General features: G+C 35.6%; 1 pseudogene; it reads right to left on the bottom strand.

The window, feature by feature from the left end:
* Positions 1–16372, bottom strand: part of LOC130046426 (uncharacterized) — a 37868-nt pseudogene that overhangs the window by 20383 nt on the left and 1113 nt on the right.

Genomic DNA, 16372 nt, shown 5'->3' with positions numbered 1-16372 from the left:
ACATGTAATTTCGATTGATTGATTGATTGTATCTTGCTTAACGTCTCGCTCGAGAATTTTTCATTCATATTGAGACGTCACCAAGACCGGTGAAGGGCTTCAAATTTAGACCTATGCTCGGCGTTTACGGTCATTGAGCAGTGAGGGTTCTTTAGCGTGCCACACCTACTGTGACACAGGACATCTGTTTATAAGGTCATCTCCGAGGACCCGTGACTCACACCTGATGCCGAGTGTTTGTCCATGGAACTATCACTACCCATTTTAACGACTTGGGTCTGTCCTGGTCGGGATTCGAATGTAATAGCGAGGTTACATGTTTGAGTTCAAATCCTTATAGAGGTTCGCACCTGAGATTTGGAGTAATGGAGTAATGTCATTTTTGGGAAGTGTATATATTTTTGATTTCTACATTGAAGGAGAATTAGGAAATTAATAAGACAAAATGGGGTACCAAGTCTTGTTATTGAGCTACAGTGTTCTAAACATGACTCTTTTGCACTTGAAATCCATTCAATTAAACTTGATTTGTCTGTTGGTGTCAACACAACATAAGCAACACAAACTAGGGAGCTGGACAAACACGGACCCCTGGATATACAGTCAATACCGGTGTATTAAGATGAATAAAGTTAAAACATGCATAGCTAAAATGGTTTGAATATAATGATTTGTTAACACTGTTCGCCTCTCGGTGTCTTAAAGGTAAAATAGAATCAATAACGTATTGTCATGAATCATTAGCTGATCTGTAGTTATTCCTGATTGCGATACTGCGACTGCTCCGACTTAAAACTTTCGATTCCGCATTCTGGTCATCTCTGTGTTTTGCTTTTATACCCGCCTTTTCTAAAGAATTTGTACATTGTTGTTAGCAGGATCCGTCCGTCCGTCTGTCACATTTCATTCATATTCAAACTCCTCATTTATTTTAAGCATTAACTATTTAATCTTTTGGAATATTATAGGTGGTGTCCTGTAGATGTGCAATTGTGTCTTGAAAATTTACCCTGGGGGTAAAAAACGATGTTTTCTTTATTTAAAAAGAATTCGTCTACATAACTCTTATATTTCACACAGTAGCCAAATCATCTTTTGGAAAATGTTTGGAGATGTGTTCTAGATATGCAATAGGGTTTTGGAATTTTCCTTTTCGCTCTGAGCCCACATGGGGTTCATAAAACGATGTTGTTTTATTTTTTTACCAGAACTGCTCTTACAATTTATGCCGTAACTAGTCCTCATTCGGAGGATGGTTTGTTGTGTCCTGTAGATTTGCAATAAGATTTCGGAATTTTCATCCTGGGGGTAAAAAAAACAACGACGTTTTCTCGATCATAAAACCTGTTTCCCATAACCTCTCTTACATTTAGGCAGGAGCCAAACCATCGTTTGGAAGGAAATTGGTGATGTCATATCGATTTCCAATAAAGTTTCAAGCTTTTCAATTGTACTCTGTTTTTATTTCTTTGAAAAAAGGAGAAAACGAACAAATATTGTTTCCAGAACCCCTTATACATTTTACTATGTGGTTTGCCTTAGTGACCCCCAGCTTTATGAAATGGATCACTATTCATTATCATACGTTTTTAGCGAAATAATCTTTTGGAGGTTGATTAGTAGTGATCTATATGGAATAAGGTCTCAGAATTTTAATTTTAACCCTGGGGGCCGATTAGGGGCAAAAACATTTTTTTATATAGAGACAACCGCTGGTTACCAGAAGTCCTCTTTCAATTTATATAGCAGCCAAATCATCTTTTGAGAGAGGATTAGTGGTGTTCTGCAGATATGCAATAAGGTTTAATTTTTTTATTAACATCCTCGGGGTGAATTGGAGGTTAAAAACGACGTTTCTATCGAGTAAAACTGATTCCCAGAACCCCTCTTACATTTTATACAATAGGCAAGCCATCTTTCAGTGTCCTTTAAATGCACATAACATATTTGAATTATTTTTTACCTTAAGGGGCAAATGGAGTGGAACAACCACGAACGAAAACCTGGTGATCAGTGAATCTCAACCATTTTAGATATATTTGAACAATAAAAAATGATGGAAGTTGGGATGAAACTGGGGCACTTGCCCATCAGAATACTCAATGCGTCGATCCTTATATGTGCAACAGGAATGGATATCAGTTTGGGATCAGTACCACAATTGTTTTAAATATATTTAAAGAATTATGAAGTAGGGTCTGAAATGACCCCAGTACGCAGTACACTTACCGAACAGAATACTCAATGCATCGTGATGTATACAGCAAACATACATATATGGTGTAGTGTACAAATGTATGTTATATGGCAACTATTGTGGCTTCTTTGCTAGTTACATAAGTAAGATGGAGGGTATATGTATATATATAAAGGAAAACACTTGCTTGTCGGGGTCTTACTGTCTTATCACAGCATCTTGTTATTTAAACATTACAACATCTTCAGGAGTTTCTCATTATGGGAAATGGATAACTATATGCAATAGCTCGACGGTGTACAAAGACACGAGCCTCTGAACACCCATTTAAAAGGACACATTTGTGTTCATGGCGCCCCAATCCATGACGCTACCTCCACCAAATCGTTCCACGTAGTGTTCATGCACACGTCGGTAAACTCGTATTCTACCGTCTGCATTACTGACTTTAAATCTTGATTCGTTAGAAAACGAGACCGGTGTCAAGTTTTAGCGTTTATTGAACCGTTGTCAAACGCCCATTGCACACTGTAGCATCGATGATTAGGTTTAAGTTGTCTGAAGATAATTTCATGACGTTTTGATACTCGAGAGACTGTTCTGCGGTGAAATGCCTTACCATGACGTCCTATTGTTTGCCTCTCCGTCGTCGCGGAAGCCGTAAACTTATTCATTAATTGACTTTGCCATATGAACGCCTATTTACATTGTGTTTTCACAAATGATCGACGGCGATTTACGATCAATTATGGACCCTGATTCGCGATGACGTCGTATCGATCAACTTATCGTGCAAGGTGACGTTTAAACGACTGACTACTGACAACTGACCACTGACTGACTACTGACAACTGACCGCTGACTGACTACTGACAACTGACCGCTGACTGACGCCTACGCACCATACAGAGTGCTTGATTTCGTAAACCATTGCGTAAAAGGGGTATTGTTTAATTTTCTATAAAAAAATGAGATGTAAGTAAATTTGTAATCAACAATCGAGTTGTTTCACGATGATGAAATTGGTTTTTACATTGTCATTATTTTTGGAATACCGTCTGGAAAATTTCTTGCAATGCTACGTATACGTTGTAAACAATTAGCACGATTACATTGTAAATAGTAGTGCATTTTAAAAATAATAAACCGATGTTTGATTGTACGTTTGAAAGAATAACATTTTTTTATGTCTAGGGCTCTCAGTTTGCCCAACTCTCTATTTTGTATTGCTTATGAAAGGTGAAGATAACGAATAGTGATCAATCTGTCTCCCTCATGCATAGCTCTTATCCTTAAACGAATTTAACTCCACTTTTTGGCACTCTGTTGTTCCTTAAGCTAGCTCTTACAAGTTTATTGTTATTTCGAATTTCACAAAATTCGGTTGAGCATCACTGAAGAGACATTATTTGTCGAAATGCGCATCTGGTGCATGAAAATTGGTACCGTACAAGTTTTACATTATAACCCCTGGGTCGAGACCTCTGCTGGTGGACTGTTAGTCCCCGAGGGTCTCTACTGCTCAGTAGCTAAGTATTTCGTTACTAGCTTGAAAATACGGATGTATATTTAATTGCTGTGATAAAATTTAGAAATTCCTTTCAAATTTCTTCTTATGCATAGCTTTTATCCTGAGACGAATTTGACTCCACTTTTAAACACTCTGTTTTTCCCTAAAATAGTTGTTACAAGTTTATTGTTACTTCGGATTTCAAACATTTCGGTCGAGCATTACTGAAGTGACATTATTTGTCGAAATGCGCATCTGGTGCATCAAAATTGGCACCGTATAAGTTTTACATTATAGGAGTTATGAGATTGATCACTGGTCCTCATGTTCAGCTTTCATCTACAAAAAAAATAGGTGTTGCATTTTTAAAATCTGTCATTTCTACAATACCCTCATTAAATAAAAATCAAATGTAGAGCAGATAACTTCTTTTAAAAATGTGATTTCTCCGTCGATACCCACCCTGAGTCATTCTGAGTACTCAGTGTGCAATTTTTATTAAGTTTTATAGGAGACCTAGAGTTACGTAAATTGTAATTTAGTACTATCTAAAGTACATGCATAATAAAAGTGCAACCATTGTGGGATACTAATATATACTATATACATATATCTCTCATCTGATTCGATACACAAGAACTTGTTCTGCGTATGGTCAGTTTTTTAATCGAGGCAAGCTACGGACAAATAAGTTGATGGTACAGCTGTTTTAACAATCTCAATTAAAGTCAGCATTTCGCAAATTATATGGTCGTTATATGATCTAGTTTGTCAACACAACCTATCATTGAGTCAAATGTTGTCTGACGTGTTTCACACCGATTGTTAGACGTTCTTGCCACACTTATTTTCACTACGATAATTCCGTTTACCTGATCAGGATATAGGGCTCAACAGGGGATGCTTACTCCTCCTAGGCACCTGACCCCATCTCTGGCGTGTCCAGGGGTCCGTGTTTGCCCAACTATCTATTTTATACTGCTTATAGGAATTATGAGATTGATCACTGTTCGTTATCTTCACCTTTCATACAGCTGCCTGTAGATACAGAAAAAATCTATAGAAATGGAAACCCATACAAAACTGCCCAAAGTATATAGTAGGCTGTTTATCATAATAGACGTCGGAATGAAGGCGATAAAAGGGTCCTGAAGACAATACTTTTTCCATATTTATGCACCAATACTCAATTATCACCTGCATATGGTGCTTATATCTCTCAACTGATTCGATGCACAAAACCATATTCTAGGTATGATCAGGTTCTGAATTAAGGCAGCCTACTAACAAATAAGCTGATGTTACAAGGGTTTAAAACAGTCTCGTTTATATTCAGCGTTCGCAAATTCTATCGTCGTTATAACGATCTAGATTGCAGACACAATCTGTCATTGGCCCAGATGCTATCTGGCGTATTTCATGCCAATTGTTAAGTCATTCTGACATGACACAATTATTCTGACTGCAGATTACTCTGTTTATCTGATCCAAATATAGGATTCTCGGTGGGTGTGACTGGTTGACAGGAGATGCTAACTCCTTCTAGGCATCTGATCGATCCCATTTCCGTTATATCCAAGGGCCCATGTTTGCCAAACTCTCTATTTTGTATTGCTTATAGGAGTTCCGAGATTGATGACTGTTCGTTATCTTCATCTTTTCTTAAACATCATTAATAGTGAAGAAATATATTCACAACTCTTGACCTGGTAGTTTGTATTATTGGATTTCTGTATTCATCGAGGTAATTAGTACAATCAGCATCATTTTTTATAAATAATTTCATCATTTATTAGAAAGTATACACATTATTATTTGGGATATAAAATATCCTCGGATACTCCCGCATAATTCCCACCAATGGTTCCAGGGTATTGAATGTATTTTATTATGATTATTATTTTATATAAGGCACATATATGATTTATATGAAAATACATAATTTCACTATTTGTATAATAACACATATTTTTCGAAGTCATAGAAATATCATATACAACGTTGTTGTAGATATACCAACAGTAGAATAACATAGAAATTACTCCAGGAATAATCAGCATCATTTGTGATGAATTGGTATAAGTTTTAATATTGAAAGGTAATCTGCGCGCTACTGTAAACAAACAAATAAAACTGGTGAAAGCACTAGTAACAATCACTAGCGTTCTGTAAAATTTCAATTTTTTAAAAAAAACTTGTAAATGTAATTTATCCTGGAATGACGGTATATTCTTTGTTACGAAGAACCAGACCTCAATGGAATACACAATATCGATGGCTCCATCGATAAAGGGAAAATGTGAATGATCAAAGTTTTGAATTTCCTCACATAACATTGGGGAAAGATAACATTTAAAAACGTTTTCCAGGAAAATATGTGACTTCCTTTTGCTTTGTAAACAATAACCAGCTTTCTGTAAAGTTTCAAACTTCATTAATATTATAGATTGGTAAATGTACATTATGTATATTATGCTCGAATGGTGCAATATCCGCTGCTAGGAAGCACCAGACTCAATGGATTTAACGTTATAGATTGCACTAGTCATATTTCGTTCACAGCAACATCAATAATGTTCATTATCAATATATATCATAATTGTCCGGTTTTCTCTCGAATAGATTTCACACTATCGATATTTTTTATCATATCTGCCGCTTTTTCTGCAATCATTATGGTTGGAGCGTTTGGATTTCCGGAAGGAACATTGCGCATGACGGACGCATCGACAACCCGTAGATTTTGGATTCCTCTAACTCTGCATTTAAAAAAAAGAAATTATATGTCAAATATTCAACAAATTTTAATGTCACTATTCATTTTGTTGTATAGCAATTATAAACTGACACATTGAAGTCCATTTTCTATTTCTGTTTTTTTTTTTTAACGTTACCAACACCATTCAATGTGTAAAACTAGAATGCATTACTTCTATAAGACATAGAACTGGTGTGCTTACTCCTAGTTTGGAACTGATCTCACCTTTCATATTTCTAATTGTTGGCGTTTACCCTACTCTCAATTTTGCATTATATTTTGTATAGCTCACTGCTTGTTGTCTTCGTCTGTTTCATTAAACATGTGCAAACCTGAGTTCAGGATCAACCACTGCTGTGGGATCATCCTTGGCTCCCATTCGACAAGTCGAGGTGGGGTGATAGACCGTGAGAGTGTAGTGCCTTAGTCTGCAGAACCAGTAGTCATCTGAATCTCTCCGTAAGTCATCACACTGGGGCGTGTATGCCTCAAAAGGATCCTGTGGTGAGGCACCGATTGATTGAAAAGCTTTAGTGTTACCTAGCCGTAAAATCTCACGTACCCCTAAAAAATTAAGGATTGTGCAAGGTATTATCACACATACACTTATTTTTTAGGAATGTGTGCTACACACATTCTGTAACAGATTGGACAGCTATCAAATAAAGAATTATAATAACATCAAAAGCTACATGCGAGATTAGCTGTGAACAGTGTAGTACTTTAATTCTGAATAGATGGGGGTACTGAACTGTACTATCTTTGATACTGTTTTGATTTTTATCACTGACAGAAATACGCTATTAACAATGAATATATTGCTTATAGCATTTATGAGATTGATCACTGTTCGTTATCTTCACCTTGCATCTATCCAATTAAGTTGAATAGAATAGCTTCGGTGCTATAGAAACATTCAATGCCGATTATTTCAGCATTGTGCTACCATATATTTAGTGTTTGTTTTGTTAAGGATGCTAACAATATGTGTTTTTGAATTTTATTTTAAACATATAGTTTCAAGGAACTAATCAGAAAAAGTCTAAAGACATGCTGACCATTTACATATGATTGCCAGAGAGTGTTAAGAAATGTGTTTTGTTTCGTTATACTTTAGTTGTAATATCTAAATGGTTCAAAGGGAGTGAATAAAAGGTACGGATTGCTTTTTATTCCCTCTGTTATTTTCGTTGAAAAAAATGATAGCTAGGATTATAGGTTGATGTGAAGAAGATACACACTCAAGAAAGAGCATCGACGTCAATGACACGTTGCAGTATTTTCTAAAACGTAAAGCAAAGGGAGGCTACAGAAAAATTAGTTCAAGTGAGAGGGGTTTCAACCGTCTCATTTAAAGTTAGCATTTCGCAAAGTTTAACGTCATTACATTGAATTTATTTCTGAATATATTTTGATTGATTGTATCTTGCGTAACGTTTTCACTCATATGGAGACGTCACCAAGACCGATGAAGGGCTTCGAATTTAGGTATTTGTTCGGCGTTTACGGCCTTTGAGCAGTGAGATTTCTTTAGCATACCATACCTACTGTGACATGGGACATCCGTTTTTAGGTTCATCCCAGAGAACCCGTGGTATTCACACTTGATGCCGAGCGTTTGGCGATGGAACTATCACTACCCTTTAAACGACTTAACTTTGTCGCGGCTGGGATCTGAACCCCAGCCTTTTGCATGTTGGGCGAACGCTCTAACCTCTAGACCACCAAGTGTGAAGTTGGTCGAATGCTGACATGGATATTAGCGTTGTTTACATAATGGTTTTGAATACGGATTACTCCATTTACATAATCAAGTTTGGATCATGGCGGGTGTCACCGGTTTATTAGAGAGACTCATTCTGACTAAGCAACTGATCCAACCTCTGGTGTTTCAGGATTTGTGTTTACCCAACTATTGAATCTGTGTATGTCATAGGATTTATGAGATTTATCACCTCTCTCTTTACCCTTTACCATCTTTTATTGTTTTAGAAAGTACCTACATGAGTAAGCATGCTTTAGCTTACACATCAGGACACAACATTATATGAAATTTCAGCGTATATGACAATTTGTTGAATTTAAGAATATACATACCCTTCAAGAACGTTTTTATGTCGTCTGGGTGATCAAGGTAGTTTGGATCTATTAGTGGCGGATCAAAAGGATCATCACTCTGAAGACGTATGGTCCCTCTACTCTTGGGATGGAGAAGTATGGGTAGCGTCATAAATGTTCCTACATTTTTATCTTTCTTCTCTTGAAATTCCTTCTCCTTGCCTTCTTGTAACTTGAAATGTATAACCATACCTCATTGCATCAACAAAATATAATTTTTGTGCTACTGTTTAACCAATTATATCTGATTAAATTTTCTTACACGACAAATTATTTGAATGAACAGAAGTCGTGATCATTCAATTTTCAATTTATAAATTTGGCAAATATTGATGTCAGTGTTCAAGTGCATTAAACTAAAGGGTGCATCCCTAAAATAAAAATGAGGTAAATACCTTTAAATCAATATTAAGATTATCTATAAATTGTTCAGTGAGTTCTGGACCGTAAGTAAAGCTATAGAAGTGAAACTGTAAATGAGGTGGACGTTTTTCGTCGTCCGTGAGAAACGCCGTGCCCTCCAGATGAGTCTTGCCCAAGATACCTAAAATGGTCCATGTATTCTACATATACAGCGCGGGTATGTTAAGGCAGGTCATGCTTCATTTATGCACGTAAACTGCATAATTTTTTTAATCTGTCTTACACAGAGAGAGGGAGCTACTAACTCTTAAAAACTATTTCGGTTGTTTACATGAGAACATTTTGTATCATAACAACATGACAAACATGCGCTTCCGTATGACGTCATTGCATGACTGTTACATGTGTATAAATAGATGATGGAGGTACCTTAATAGAAAATGTAAAAGTTGCACATTATCCCAAGATTTAAATATTGGTCTAACTGGCGATAATGACGGTAAAATACCCATAGTATATCAGAATTACTGATAGAATCCTACCACGTTCAATAAGAAATAATTATTGAACATTTAAACACGAAACCATCTAGCCCATGTTTTACATTTTGTTCTGATGCTATGCAGTTTTCTTCAAAAGTTTTCTTAACAGACGATTCTATCAGTAATTGCCGTGTACATTAGTTTATGACCTTTCACACGGTGTATAAAAAGTCTCTAAAAGTATGCGGTCTAATGTGCTACTTTTGCAGTTTTATTTCAGTGTGTGACAGAGGAAAATCGGATCGACATGCTAAATGGAATGTTTTCTCTGTTAAACAAAATTGTCAATGAATGATATCAACATACCTTCTTAATATCAATACATTCTCAGTGTTTCACATATATATTCCATATATCCCATGTCATATATTTCAAACACTCCACATTTTGTCGATATTTGCATGGCACACATAAACAAATTCCTTGCATGTGTCAACGTCACTCGATGTATAGTCATGACTTCATCAGTTTACTTTCATATCGATCAGACAGAAATTACACATCAGCAGTATATCATTTCGAATTTCGTTGGATCTTAGTAGCTGCATGGTTTATTTTATGAATAAATAAAACTTAAATGAAAAATAAAATCGGAAATTAATATATACTTAGTGATATACTTATTTCAATTATGACGTCACATTGTTTCGCGTATTTTATCCCAGTAAAAATGTTCATAACCTGCCTTAACGTACCCGCGAGGTATGAATATTCTTGATTATTGATAATCATTAAAAATATACTCATTTAATTGAATTTTTGATACTGTTTTATTTTCTCCTTGAATGAGAGTCAAATTACTGGGCTTCATCATATTTATTCAGCTAATGAAATGTACATCCTTGAACTCTCCTTTCCTCATAACACATGCATTGAAATAGGTGAAAGTCGATTGATTTCTAATTTTTATAGACATTATACTAACCTCAGTGATTAATATCCTGCAGCATTCAATCCTGTTAAGTCTTTACATGTGAAAATCTGAATGTTAGACGATATTAATCACTGCATCTATAGTAAAGAGTAGCTTATAGTACCAGACTCTTCACAAATTATCAGTAGTCTGTACCGTGGCGTTTAGTATGGATGTTAATAACTGATCTGTTTCTCAAAAAGAGAACATTAACTCTCCTAAAAAGGGTTGGTGGGCGGGGAAACCACTCATCATCATTATCATCATCGTCTTGATGCATGTTGTCTACAACCAAGCAGGGGTAGTTATTTGATGTCCAAAAATGACTAATGCATCGCATGTAATTCAGCTCGGATATTAACCTTTGGGGTTATTATCCTATCCGCAGTTGTTAGTATTCTCCAGCATTCAAATCATGTTAAGTTTTGGGCATAAAATAGCATTACACATCCTCTTACATTCACTCAATAAAGAACACACGACTTTCTGCCAATCCCCGTGACAGTAATGCAATAAAAGTATTTTATTAAATTTTGTAGCAGGTAAAGGGAATATCCCCTCAAGTATATACATGCAGGCTATTCGCTGATCTTTATATCCATGAGGTTTATTTCATAATTCAAGTCCTATTTGGATTCAACTACACTACTGTGGAATCATTAGAATATGTGGTGGCTCAATTTTCGTGGAATTCGCGGGTACCCCTCATCCACGAATTTACATCCTCAACGAATAAAGACAACTAGTATACAAGAGTCTTACAAATATATAAATCCACGAAATTACGTCCCCACAAACCCGTAAAAATTCAACAATCCACGAAAATTGGTCCCCACGAATTTAAATAATTCTACAGTAATCTGCAAATTCATGATTTTCAACCATATAATAGATGCTGCAACACCTCTATATGAGTGAACAATTCTCGATGGGAAGTTAAACAAACAAACCAAAATCAGTCTTAATCACACCCAAAAAAAGAATCAGTATGCCCGCAATCCACGTGATAAATTACAAAAAAAAATCCAACGTACTAAAACTAGAAATGTGCACACAAACATGGGGCATCACGGAGAGCAAGCAAAATTACACCTTCATGTATTTGCTATGAATAATATAACCCAAGTGATAAATTAAATGTGTTCCAATCCCTATAGATAAACCAGTAAATCATCATAAGTATAATGCCAACCAATGAAGTCAATCAGTAAATAAAAGTTCAACACAATGTCCCTTTTCCACGTAAGTTAGGCCCAATCGAGAAATACATGTTAACTTGCCGACACTCACACATCAGGTATTGAAAACAATCCTTATTCCCCTCCAATATAAATACTATACCACGCAAGTATAAACAAAATATTGGCCACCTAGGCATAAAAGATAGCTCCAATGTTCAGCCAACTAGTCTATTTGACGTAATAAAAATGATCTATCTTAAATACGGTGAATGGCCGGCCAAATGACCTTAATAAAATCACTGGAGGAAACGTGTCTTACTTGCATGGGTGACTAAATAATGAATCAGCAACATAAAATGTAGTTGAAATGTTTGATATTTACCTGACTTCATTGCTAGATAGTGTAAGATCGTCAAGGGTGACGAAGCCGTGTCTATGTTCGCAACACCTGAGGAATTGTCATGATAATCTATGATTGTCATTAAATGATCCTGTAAATTATCCCCAACAGGCAGATCAGCAGTCACTGGGATCTGTGAATTAATCGTCATATATTGCATGAATTTTTTAACCAAATTATAATACGCGCCGGTATGCTTTCTGGTGTTAGTTGTACACGAATGTTATTGATGACAAATATTCGCAAACGAGGGGAGTTTCGGGAAACATAAAGCTAAATAAAATAAAATGGTACATTATTCTCAATGAAACACGCCACCTCTCTAATCGGAAATAAGTGATTGTTTTACTTGTTTGAAACAAAATTGTCGGATTTACAATTGAAACAACATTGATGGTTTGTCATACCCCCTTTGATTTTAAATGCTCCTTCGGTCCTATTCCAGATAGCATCAGGATCTGGGGTGAGCTGACAGCTCCTGCGGATACTATAACTTCTTTGTTTGCCATGATCACGTGTTTCCTGTTGTCTTTCACAAACGTGACACCCACTGCCTTCTTGTCTTTGATCAGAATCTAAGAGGAATTATGTCATTTCTTTTTTCACCATATGAGTATCACAAATAAAATATACATGTAAGTAAGTACTTAAAGACAGTTCACTGAGAGGGTTTAACATTACATATATAATAATGTACATGCCTTTGTAACATGGGAATTCATAGAGACGCGAAGGTTCTTGCGTCCCATGACGGGTCTTAGAAAGGCTTTAACAGTACTACAGCGCTCTCCATTCTTTACCGTTTCCTGAGACGGGCAATAACCTAGGATTAATTCAATTTGATCATACGAAATCATAAAGTTATGAAAGGAGTACCAATATTTCATGAAAACTGACTGTGTACAAATTGTTTATTTCTAAACCTTGTAGAAATTTTACATTCAGATTTCAATAATACATCAACAAAGAGAGGCAAGAGGACAATATAATTGTGATCTGTTGACAAAATCTTTAATATCCACATGTCAGTTTCTTGTACTAAGAAGTGAAATCATCACATAATACTTATCACATTGATATGCGATACCTTCCTTATTTTGGTTACTCATAAAAGAAAAAAAAAGAATATAGTCCAACTACTAAATAACGATCAATTGCAGATATTAATCTAAATATTCCGTAATACTTCACCAATACCTACATTCGAATTCGCCCTGTTCAAATGCAAATTGTAAGACTATTCAAACCCCGCCGAAATCCAATAACGTGATCAGACTTACCTATTTGTGATTTGCCATTGCAATCTGTGATGGGGTATCCGAGTTCCTCCATTGCTCGGGCATAAACCTTATTGAGGGACGTGGCAGTACCGTCACTGACGGACAAATAACCTCCTTTTCCATGATATTCTATTATTATGCAAAACATAAAAATCTGCAAGTAATGCAAATGAACAATGTCTTCTGTTTAAAACCTAAAAAGTAATCATCGAGCGATTTGAAGTATTGAAATGAGAAAATTACATTCTTGGAATGACAATAAAGCCAGTATTCGACATTTCTTTAAAAACAAATTGGAATATATGTCGGAGTCTTAAAGATTTGTTAAAGTCGAGGTATATTTGCATTAAATTCAAGATTTTTCCCAATAGCAAATAGATGCTTTATGTATAGTTTAATTGTTTAGCAATGAAATTGAAATCGGATTACATTTATTTCATTCATATGAAAGACGGCCTTTGTTTTTAATCTAGAATAGAGATATCCATTACAACTATCTAACGGTGAAATGAACCAAGGTATCTTTGTGAAACACTGATGACAACAAAGTAATTATGATAACAAAAGTAAGGTATTTTCACAAGAGAAACACGTGTGAAATATGAAAGCCCAATCAGTAATTGTTCTAACGTTATGGCTTAGTTTAATGTTTTTCAAAAGGTGATCAAACTCCAAGGTCAGGAGTTAAAACATTTGGTACCAAATGAAATGTTTGACCATAAGGAATGTAAACGGGAAATGTATGTCACTAAGATGAGGTATCAGGTCAAATTCAGGAAGTAAAAAATATTTGTGCTTCAAGAAATATCTTGTGAAAAGGGATATACGTGTGAAATATGAAGAACCTATTTCTAAACATTCAAAAGTTATGGCCTGTGTTAAAGTTTATTAAAAGTAGGTCAAACTCCAAGGTCACGTGTTCAAACCTTTTGGTATTAAAAGAAAGTTCTTGACATAAGCAATACACATGTGAAATACGAAAGGAAGGTATCGACACAAGGAATAAACATGCATGTGAAATATGAAAGCCAAATCACATACCATTCAAAAGTTATGACCGAATGTTTCGATAGTAGGCCAAACTCCCAGGTCAAGTTGACGAGGTGAAACATTTTGGTGTCAAAAGAAAGGTCTTGTCAAATGAAATGCATATTTCAAATACAAAATCCCAATCAATAATTAATCAGAAGTTACAGCCAAGGTTAAGATCTTTCAAAAGTAGGTTGAATCCCAAGGTAAATGTCACAAAGTTAATCATTTTGCTACCAAAAGAAAGGTCCCATTACAAGGATTACATTTAAAACATCAAAGACATGGCTAAGATTAATATTTTTGCGAACAAACAGACAGTCAAATCAAAAGTGTATGCTTTCGAATCTTGGATTGCATGGGCATAAAAATCCTGGATTCTAGTGTTGCCCATCTGCCATTATATTTAGTCAATTACACAATCTTTCAAAATGAAGTCAAAGCGGTTTACCTTTATATGAACATTATTTTGTCAGCAAACAATCAAAATGTATTTTGTATAAGGCAGGTATGCGCAGAGTTAAGGACAAAGAATACCATAGAATACTATAAAGGTTTAACAAATGACATTAAATCCTTAACCAACAAGCCTGTTTGCAGAACAAATATACATAAAAGCAAAATTCACGATCTCGTACATAACAAACAGATGTAAATTCAAAACGACGGTTTTCTTTGCAAATGGAACGATCCATAAAACAAGATTAAGCACTTAATACACAGAAAAAAATATTCTACATGCACAAATACTAACAGTTTCATACAGGTTATTTTTTATGTGCTCGAGTCTTTTGTTCCCTATTCATGCACACTTGAAATATATTCATTTTATACGATATACTTTGGGACAGTTTGCGAGTTATAAACCGCAAAATAAAAGAACATAAACTGTCCTTTTTATGGTATAACAGTCCGGTATATAAAAATTATCATTTCTTATAGGAGTTCTGAGATTGATCACTGTTCGTTACCTTTATCTTTGCATCAATAATGTAAATGATTATGAATGGACTAATTTTAATTTTCCACAAAAATACACACCCGGAAAAGAAGAATGGGTAGTCATCTTTGAGTTGATAAAGCGGTTCTTGTCAATAAAAAGGTAACTTAATAAATAAGAAAATGATAAAATGAATAGCATGCTATTCTGTACATTACCGATTTGCTATTTCAATAAGTCTTTAGCTGATCAAGTTTCATTATGAAAGTAGTAACAATGTCAAAGTTATATGGTAGCAACTTTGATGAACCAGATGAGCATTTTGACAAATAATGTCTCTTCAGTGATGTATAAATATGTATTTCAATCTGTAGAACTGGAAGAGTTGCATGGTTGTGAAGTTAGCAATGGTGGCTGGGGCTAAACATTTCTACAAGTCGAGCATTAAATGTAAGCGATCTAAAGCTATCTTGGGGGTTTATATATCAACCTGATTTGTGAAGTTCCGGAATCTGCACATCTTCTGATTTAATGAAGTATGGGAGAACGTCTGTATAACTCCATCCTGTACACCCCTCTCTTGCCCAACCATCGTAGTCATGGCGACTACCACGAACATATTGCATGTAGTTAAGGTTACTAGATCCTCCAAGAACTTTTCCACGTGGCCAGGCACATCGCTCAAATAAATTTTCATGTACATATTCAAACAGTAGTTCCAATTTAATTTGTTTGAAAAACAGAAATTACATTGCATAACGGTCATCTACTGGCAAGAACATTCGCATTGCAACCTGACGTTAAGTCCCGGAACCGGACGTTAGGTCCCAAAACCGGACGTTAGATCCCAGAACCGGACATTAGGTCCCGGAACCGGACGTTAGGTCCCATAATCGATTCTCAATCCTGAAAGGAAGTCAAGTGTAACACGTTAAAAGAAGATATTGCCTATTCCATTGCATTGCGGTCATGTGCTCAGGATTAAAAACAAATATCATAAATGTTTCTAATACGACCGTGGAAACGGAGGTCCCGTGTCGCGACGGACGTGGTGACGATAACAAAAACATCAATTGTACGACACTGAGCGTCTCGCATTGGTACAATATATGTAAAATTCTTGACTGGAACGTTCATGTAA

This window comes from Ostrea edulis, chromosome 3 (assembly GCF_947568905.1).
Source record: "Ostrea edulis chromosome 3, xbOstEdul1.1, whole genome shotgun sequence".
NCBI lineage: Eukaryota > Metazoa > Mollusca > Bivalvia > Ostreida > Ostreidae > Ostrea > Ostrea edulis.
Note: the sequence above shows the minus strand (reverse complement) of the source record. Positions and strands in the feature narration are given on the sequence as shown.